This window comes from Myotis davidii, unplaced genomic scaffold (assembly GCF_000327345.1).
Source record: "Myotis davidii unplaced genomic scaffold, ASM32734v1 scaffold107, whole genome shotgun sequence".
NCBI lineage: Eukaryota > Metazoa > Chordata > Mammalia > Chiroptera > Vespertilionidae > Myotis > Myotis davidii.
In genome coordinates, this window is record NW_006383012.1 from 1,232,979 (window position 1) to 1,241,581 (window position 8,603).

Here is an 8,603-nt window from a genome sequence, read left to right on the forward strand (position 1 = left end):
CATTTCTTATATTATGTGCTATGGATGAGGGGGACACAATAGCACAATGGTTAGTTCCCAGAACTTTGAAATTTTCTCCCTACCTTTGTTGAAGTACAGTGGACAAATAAAAAATGTACAAATTTAAGGTGTGAAATGTGATGTTTTGATATAATATACATTGTGAAATAATTACCACATTCAAATTAATCAACACATCCATTACCTCACATAGTTACCCTTTTTTGTATGTGTAGTCATAACACTTAAGATACACTCTCTTTGCAAATTTTAAATATATGAAGGTGTCTTTTTCCCTTGCTTTCACTGGCTTACGTGTCAGTCTAGCACTGAATTTGTTCCATGAAAGTTTGCCTTTACTTTTGATTTGCCCTTTTCCTCATGATTATCCTGGACATTTAAAATTTATGATAACTTCCCAGCCAGCATTGCTCAGTGGTTGAGCATCAATCTATGAACCAAGAGGTCATGGATTAAATTCCCTGGTCACGGCACATGCCCAGGTTGCAGGCTTGATCTCCAGTAGGGGGTGTGCAGGGGGCAGCCAATCAATGACTCTCTCATCATTGATGTTTCTATCTCTCTCTCTCCCTCTCACTTCCTCTCTGAAATTAATAAAAATATATTTAAAAAATTTATGATAAATATAGATAGATAGGTAAGTAGATAGACATAGATAGATATGAATTTAAATATGTTTAGTACTCTTCTGGTTTTAATAGAAAACCTCTTAGCCATCAACTTTTATTGCCTGAATTGTAGCAAGAAGAAAAATAGTTTCTTATACAACTTAGAGAAATTACTTGAGTTATATGGAATTTGAAGAAATATCTTAAGATCCATGTGGAACACAGAGACTCAGCTGCCATAATCAGGGTTTCAGAGCAGTTAACAGCAAAGGAGCTTAAAGCTCTTTTTCTCTCAGAATATCTAAGCCACTCATAGCTGGGGTGACATTTGTATTTGACTATGAACCAATCTCTAATGGAGGATTAAGGCTGACTTACTAGTATAGTCTTTGAAAATATCAGAATAGGGGTTATATTTTCAACTTCATCTCTGGGACCAGTTACAAATAGTCAAATGATGTTGGGTTTTTTTTTATTATTATTCGTTTTTAGAGAGGGAGGGAGGGAAGGAGGGAGGGAGGGAAGGAGAGAAGAGAAGAGAGGAGAGGAGAGGAGAGGAGAGGAAAGAGAGAAACATCAATTGGTTGCCTCCCATACTTGCCCTGACATGGGATCCAACCCACAACCTGGGCATGTGCCTTGATTGGGAATTGAACCATAACCTTCTGGTGCATGGGATGATGCTCCGACCAACTGAGTTACTTCGGCCAGGGCCAAATAATGTTTGAATCACATTTTTAACAAAATGAAATGAGTCACTCTTTTTTAACTAATGCTCTTTCAAGGCTTAAAATCATACTGACACAAAAAAACAATGGCAGCAGCTTTTAAATTGATCATACAATTCCGTAGATAATTTCCTCTAAATAGCTGAGACATTGGGTGAATGAATCATACATCTTTGAAGAAAGTAATTTTCCTCAATGAGTTCTACCTGTTGGAATTTTAATACATCACAAATCAGGAAAAGGCTTTCAATTGAAATAGAATTCTGAAACTTTCTCTCAAGCAAAATCTAAACCCCAAGGGTGAGCTAGCTATGAATATACTTAGCACTCCCCAGTTTTTTGAGAAGTTTTGGGTTGAAACACTTTTCTTATGCACACAATTTACTTTGTAAAGGAATCTAATGATGTAAGTGGCTCTTAACAATTCCTTACAAGTTCTGTTTCCCTTTGCATTAGTTTTCTAGAGTTGGCATAACAAAGTACAATAAACGTCATGGCTTCAACAATAATAAAATGCATTATCTCACAGTTCTGATGCCTGGAAGAGTCTAAGATGAAGGTGTTGGCAGGGTTGGTTCTGTGTGCATGTTTGGAGAAGAAGCCGTGCCATGCAATCCTAGCTTCTGCTGAGTTGCTGGCCATCTCTGATATCCCTTGGCTCGTGAAAGCATTCCCCTTCATCTTCACATGGCATTCTGACCGTGTGCATCTGTCTAAAATCCCCCTCTACATAGGACGGCAGTCACACTGAGGCACAGGCCCTAGGACTTTCCTCCACTATGATCCCATGTTAGCTAATTATGTCTGCAACAACCCTATTGACAAATATGGTCACATTCTGAAGTACTGGGACTAGGACATCGTGTGTGTGTGTGTGTGTGTGTGTGTGTTTTGTGGGGGGGAAGAAATACAATTTAACCTACAAAAGCCTTAATATAGGTTGGCTTTCCTTGATGGGATGTCATCTTTCAAATATATTACAGGCATTTTCTCAGAGGTTTAGTTCACTCTACTCTTCAATATTTCACAGATATATAGACCCTCACTGGAAAACAAAGGCACCTTAACAAGCCAAACATCAAATCCTGGGATTTCTAACAGGAAATAAATCAGGCATCTCAGTTCTAAATGGTATTACAAGCTTTCTATTGCTTTTACTTAAAAAAAAGGTTTGCTTTTGATTCTGGCACTTTTACTCCAAGTTGTATTTATTTATTTATGTAAGAGATTCACTCTGTTCGTTTGTATGTTTTTGTTTCTTTATTTTAAGATAAAGCTCTTTTCCCCTAAATTGGGACAAGATTTAAGCAGGAAAAACCATTTAGCTGCACTTGCATGTTATACTTTTAGGACTAAGGAATATGCCAAAGCCTCTGAGAAATTTGAAACTGAAGAAGGAAATCGTAATTATGCAAAGTCGGGCATCTGCCAGTAGCCCATGCTGAACTAGTTACTAGCAGTGGTTCTCAACCTTCCTGATGCCGCGACCCTTTAATACAGTTCCTCATGTTGTGGTGACCCCCAACCATAAAATTATTTTTGTTGCTACTTCATAACTGTAATTTTGCTACTGTTATGAATCATCATGTAAATATCTAATATGCAGGATGTATTTTCAGAGGTCGCGACACACAGGCTGAGAACCGCTGTAAGAGCCAAGTTCTTTTAATATCCCCTTCTTCCTATAGTAGATGCAAATTTGTATCTGTTCTTATGCTGCTTCCAACACAACTTCTCCTCATAACCTTCATGAGTGGCTTGTCTCTCCAATTAAACAGGCAGGTGCCAGGAGGTAGAGAGGGTCTTTATTGTGTTTGCACATCGCCCCCATGTCCTCTTGCACTGTGTTGAGCATGTTTGCTGCCCTACACAATGGCTTTGTTCAGGACTGACTTAGGATCGGTGAAAGCAGTTACAGTTTATCTCAGTACTTTTTTAAAAAATATATATATTTTATTGATTTTTGTACAGAGAGGAAGGGAGAGGAGTAGAGGGTTGGAAACATCGATGAGAGAGAAACACCGATCAGCTCCCTCCTGCATACTCCCTACTAGGTGTGTGCCCGCAACCAAGGTACATGCCCTTGACCGGAATCGAACCTGAGATCCTTGAGTCCGCAGGCTGACGCCCCATCCACTGAGCCAAACCGGTTAGGCTATCTCAGTTCTTTTGATCAGTTGACTCATAGGTTTGGGGGAGTAGGGATACAGAAAAGATCCAGTTTGTAATAATGTAATCAGAGTTTATGGGGAGAAATCAGACAATATGGGGATTGGCTTCTTTTCGGATACATTACTGGTTAGATAACCTCATTAACCAGGTGGAAGTGGTACTTGTCCTAACTGCTCCATTGAGAGGTTGTAAAGATGTTAAAGATGAGCAAGGTCACCTTGTTTAGTGTCACTGACATTGCCAGTCATCAGACCCTAGAATAACTGCACTGGTTTCTACATGATCTGGAACAGACTGAACTTTGGTGATAGGATGTATCAATATAGGTCCATTATTTATAATAAACATATCACTCTGGTGGGGGATGTTTATAATGGGGAGGCTATGCATGTGTGGGGCAGAAGGTATGTGGAAAAATCTTGTATCTTTCAATTTTGCTGATAACTTGGAACTGTTCTAAAAAAATCAAGGGTTTATTATTATTATTAAAAACTATGGCATTGGTGCAATGTGAAACTGCCCAATTATGTAAAAGGATTTATAACTTTTCATTGTGAACTAGGCTTCTGTGCCCACTTTTTCCTTATTGTAGAGGAAAAACAGGTTTAATAATGTGTATATATCCTCTTTCTACCTACTCTCAGAGGAGTGTGTGTGTGTGTGTGTGTGTGTGTGTGTGTGTGTGTGAAACTTTCCTACATTTTAAGGCCAGGTAGCAGAGACGAACATGAGTTTGGAAACAAATTTTCTCAGATTGTGGCGGTCATCTTGATACTGTAGACAAATTGACCTTTCCCTGGGTTAGTTTTCTTATTTAAAAAATGGATTCAATAGTAGCTGCCCTGTCATGCTTATAAATTGTTAAAAATAAAATGTGTAAAATTGAGCTTAAAAGTAGATAGCTTCTCATCCTAGAGAAATGAAAGCAGAATGAGGAGCTGAGCATAAAGCTGTAAAAATTATGAAAAATTCATATGAGAACTGTCTTTTTTTTTTAAATTTCTGAAACACAGGACATATGGAGTCCTTTGAATTTCAAAAGAGATAATTTTAGGACAGACATAAATGAAGTAATTGCACTAAGCTTGTTATTTTCAAGATCACCCAAGCAGTAACAAAACTAAAATTACTGGTGATAACACAGCTTAAACAAGGGATTCCAGGTATTGAAGGATGACTCCACAGTAGCTTCTTAAAGATATATGACAATTTTCAAAGACATTTCTCACTTTTTAAAGATTGATTTCAGAGAGGAAGGGATAGGGAGAGAGAGACAGAAACATTAACGATGAGAGAGAATCATTGATTGTCTGCCTCTCCCACGCCCCACTCTGGGGATCAAACCCACAACGTGGGCAAGTGCCCCAGCCAGGAATTGAACCATGACCTCCTTATTCAAAAGTTGATGCTCAACCACTGAGCCATGCCAGCTGGGCTGTTTCTTACTTTCGAAAGCAGAAGCTGAGTATCAGATCTGAAAAAGGTCCTCCCAAATGACTTAACCTAAGCTGTACCTTTATGTCCCCCACACAAATATAGTCAAGAATGACAGTGGATCTCCCTGTGATATATCCCTTGTTTTCTGGAGGGGAAGAATCTGCTCATGTGGCCTACTATGTTCTTTAATAAAGGACGGTGTTGAAAACTATGTGCTTTCCAAATACAAAATGACTAATTAGTAGCACCTATGACTGATCTGACTTCATGAGGAGAGTCATGCACATTTTTTAAAAGCCAAGGTACATACCCATAGTGTAAAAATCACCCCTGTGCAGAACTTTAGGCTATTGTGAGAAGTGTTTGAAATACCTGGGCTTGAATGAGGTCATTTTTCAAATCAATGGATTTCACTGCATCTGGGAAAGAAAAATGAAGAAGTCAAGGAGGGGATTTAAACTCTGTGCTTGCAGAGCTGGTTTTGTCCCACACATTATTTCCCCATCCTTCATCACACTCTGGGAGTCAGGCTTTGCGCATGCTTTTGCTTCAAGCTGTATCTCCATTTCTGACAGTTTTCTCCGCTGTTAAATGCTGGTCTAAATTCCCCTGTGTAACTTTTGATTAGGCTGTCTTTGGGGGACGAGGGATATATTACATTCTTCTTTTCCAGGTCTGCTAGCCCTTAGAACAAGAGTAGGACAAGAAAGAAGCTCTGAAAATATATATTACATATCTGAATAAATGGGCATATGGGTAGGTAAAATGGATTATAATTTTATTTTTTAAAGTATACACTTTTTCAGAGGTAAGCACTTATTGAACTTCACACTATCATTCATGAGCATCTCATATTTACTACTGATAAATCAGTCCCTAAAGAATACACAGCATTATTGTTTATGTTTTTAATATTCTTATAGTTTTCTTCCCTCTGCAGTTTACTTTTACTCACTTAAGAGATTCTAATACATTTCTTTTAACTGCTCAATAAGGTTCTATTGTACAAATCTAGCTTATTTCATTTATGCATTTCTCTGTTGATAATAATTTGGGTTTGCCCCCATAGTTTTTTTTTACTTATTATAAAATGCTGTTATATACATTCTTATACATGCCTTAGGTTGCACAAAGAAGCAGTTTTCTTTATGGAATAGCCCTAGGAGTGAAATCGTTGTTAAACCATAGGATGTACATATAGTCAGCATTACTAGGGATTACTAGACATTTCTTCAAAATAGTTATTCGATTTATACTCCCATGAATCCTTGTTTTATAAAACTTCAATTTTTGACACTAACTCCTAGTTGTTCCACTTATTTATGCATCCATTGGTTGATTGTTGTATGTGCCCTGACTGGGGATTGAATTCACAACCTTGGTGTATCAGGAATATTCTAACCAACATAGCTATCAGGCCAGGGCTGGCATGCGTTTCAACGTAGGGCTCAGGTAGTGCAGGCAGTTACATTTCACCTTTTATAACAACCCTATGCCAGGGTTGTCCAGGAGAATAAATGCAGATTCATAGCCCCTCTCACCTCAACTTTTTTAATAGCAGCCAACTACGGGAGGGGTGAACTTTCTTAGGCCATGGCTGGATTTCAAAAGGCAAGAAGGCCCCTGGCTAACATTGATGTTATATAAGCAAATCAGCAATTAAGTGCAGAATACATACCAGCATTAATTGAGATGACATAAAAGCAGGGCAAAGCAGGGAATAATACAGTCTGAGGAATGGGACGCTGGCGGGGTGGGTCGCTGAGGGGAGGTGAACTTTGCTGAGAAAAGGACATCTATGCTGAGGTCTGAAGGATGAGGAGAAGTAAGCAGAGTAAAAATGGGTAAGATTTTGACATGTGTAGATTCTCACATACAGAAGGCAGGAGGGGATTTGAACGAGAGAGAAAGGAGGTCATGCTTTGAAGAGAGAGAGAAAATGAAGATAAAGGGAAGCTGTGCATAAATAAAGTCTACAGTGCAGGTCCCTCTGGGGTAGCCTAAGGTGGCTGAAGTGGGTAGTGCAACATCCCCAGAAAATTTCACTAAACCTAAGTGAAGATTTGCATGAGAATTATTTGGGAATTTCTAAAGCATCCCGTTATGCTACTATATAGATAGTGCCCAGAATTTGGGCCCATGCCCCAGCTGTAAGACAGTCATCGTTTGCAAAGTGAGATGAATCAAGCTAAGCCTTGGAGAAGACTTTACATGAGCAAACATCATGTCCTACTTTGATGTATGATTTGTTTAGGAGACGGAAATGGTACCCAGAAAGTTGTATAATTCATCACTTGATGAAGTTGGTGTTTGGTGATCTGTTTCCCAGATCACAGCCTAGTAGTGCTCAGGACTCTAATTGCTCAAGTGCTCAGAAGTGCCCAGGTCCCAATTGATGATTTCAACATGCCCTCCATCAAAGTTCCCATTAACCCTGGCATTTATTTTCACTTGTTGGAGAATACAGATAATTTGGTAATTACACTCCCTTTGGGTCTTTAATGGGCGATACAAGTATTCTATGCCACCTGTCTAGAAAGTATTAGCTTTCAAACGTGCATGTCAGGGGTCATAATAGAGATATGGAGAGGAATATTTCAGTGGTGGAGTGAGAGGGGGTTTGCCAGATAGACATCTATTTCAATTTTTAATCACTAAGACCTAAAGTGAGCTTCTTGTTGGTGAAAGACACCTCCCTGTTCATGACAAATCATAATTATACATACACATATGTGCACACATGTAAATACAGAGATACATGACCATTCACACCAGCATCTTAACCTTATTTCATAGCAATTAATGCTGCCTGATTGCTGCCAGAGAGATAAAATATAAAATTATACACTGGAACTTCTCAGCCCAACTTCCTTTACCCACAACCCTAAAGTAATTATTTGAGAGTAAATTACAATACACACTGAATTAGGTAATTTATTTCCTAGACAAATCTCAAGCTTTAAGAATTTTTAAACTGGTAAATTTTAATAAGGTAATTATAGAATTAGGAATACATTTTGCCAGTTAATATTTATTTTACTTTGAACATACAAAATAGCGTTTAAATGAGAAAAATAAAAAAAAGAGTAAGAATGTTCTGGGATTAAATACAAGTTTCAAGTTTTATTGGCAAAGAAACAAAAGATGAACGAGAGTTGATTTGTGGGTTTACGTGCTAGCTTTCAACAGGCACATGATGAATTTGGGGCGCAGGGGGATGGGATGTGGATGCATCCTCACTAACATCCTCGTGCAACACACAGTTATAACATTGGACTAGACAAAGCTGGCATTTGCCCTTCTACACCCCCTCCTCCTTTCATACCATGCTCCTTTTTGTCATCGAAAGTTTGCATCTCCTGAACTCCACCACCACCCATGTCAAAGCCTCCATTCATCTTTCTTTTTTTAAAATATATTTTATTGATTTTTTTACAGAGAGGAAGGGAAAGGGATAGAGAGTTAGAAACATCGATGAGAGAGACACATCGATCAGCTGCCTCCTGCACTCCCCCCCCGCCCACCCACTGGGGACACGCCCACAACCAAGGTGCATGCCCCCAACCAGAATTGAACCTGGGACCCCTGAGTCCACAGGCCGACGCTCCATCCACTGAGCCAAACCGGCCAGTGCTAT